Below are 1,653 nucleotides of genomic sequence, written 5' to 3'. Positions count from 1 at the left end.
AGTCTTTACATGAAAAAGAGACAAACAGACTTTAAGCCAGGCACACACCTCTAATCCCAGTGACTCCAGAGTTTTTTTTGCAGTACTGGGGATCAAACTCAGGGCCTTGTGTTTGCGAGGCAAGCACTCTACCAGCTGAGCTATCTCCCCAGCCCTGTCTCCAGAGGTTGATACAGGAGGATCATGAGTGCAAAGCCAGCCTCAGCAACTTAGCAAGGCCCTAAGCAACTTAGCAACTTAACTGTCTCTAAATAAAATTTAAAAGACCTGGGCATGCGGCTCAGTGGTGACACACCCCTGAGTTCAATCCCCAATACAAAAAGCAACAACAACAACAGCAGCTTTAATTGGGGCCCTTCTTATTCAAGGGGACCATCCTGAATAATTGAGATCAGTATTTTAAAAGGAAAGTCATGTAACATGCTGAATCATTCTTCTAGGAGCAGTCCTTGAATGTCTCTGAACCTGCGGGCTGCCCACACACCCCTGTCTGAACAAAGATCCTGGTCCTCGGGTTAATAGAAAACAACATCCCTGGTGTCCAGAGATACATGATCATGAAAAGTTACCCTAAACTGGCATCTGAGGAGATTGGAAATCATTACTCCATCATAACATCAAATTAAAAGCTGAACAAATTATAAATCAACAATTATTCTTAGATCCACTGAAGAATTGAGGGCACTAGGCAAACAGCTGCTCCAGAGAAACAGAGAAGAGGATACAGAGAAATACAAAGTACTAGAGTGGAACCATGAGCAGAAACCTCTGTGGGAACCAGTACCAGGGTGAGATCATCTAAACTGTAAGTTTAATTGTTGGAGGCTCAGTGTAGACAAATTGAGAGCCATAAGCTCCAGTCAGGTATGGTGGTACATATCTATAATCCTGTCTACATAGGAGCCTGAAGCAGAATGATCACAAGTTCGAGGCCAGACTGGATACTTTAGTAAGACCTTTTCTCAAAATTTAAAAGGGGTTGAAGCGGTAGCCCAGTAGTAGAGTGTTTGTCTAGCATATATGAGGCTCTGGATTCAATCTCTGGTGCTGAGAAAAACTCTCCAGGGGGTCTAGTCTTAAGGGAAGACAATTCTTAGTGAATTTTTATCTCCAGAAACTCTAGGTTCATACTGAGTATCAAAGAAGAAAACCCTTTATTCTTCTAGCAGAGGAGAAAAGTATCACTTGGAAAAACACTGGAAGCATTTTGTTCTTCTTAATACTACCTCCCCTCAAGAGAAACTAAAATAATGGGGTTTTATTAAAGCCCAATCCCCTCTAGGCTTCTTGTCCCACCTAAAAACTGAGACACACTTGTGAAGGTCACCATCCAATGGTACAGGTTCCCTAAAAGACAAAGACCTTATCATAGAACTCTAGTATACTTCTTGAATACCTTACCACCTCATCACTAAACACTGTACCTTTTACTTAGTGTATCATGTCTGACTTTCAACAAAAAAGTATAAGACATGAAAAAGGAAAAAATAAAACAGTTTGAAATGAGACCATTAGTACTAATTTAGCTAAAGGAGTTAAAAAATTATTTCCACACAAAAAAACTGTACACAGATGTTTATAGCAGCTTTATTAATAATTATCAAAAATTGGAAGGAACCAAGATATCCTTCAGTAGGTGAATGGATAAAGATA

The sequence above is a fragment of the Sciurus carolinensis genome, chromosome 8 (assembly GCF_902686445.1).
Source record: "Sciurus carolinensis chromosome 8, mSciCar1.2, whole genome shotgun sequence".
NCBI lineage: Eukaryota > Metazoa > Chordata > Mammalia > Rodentia > Sciuridae > Sciurus > Sciurus carolinensis.
The sequence above is the reverse complement of the archived record's forward strand: the minus strand, read 5'-3'. Positions refer to the sequence as shown.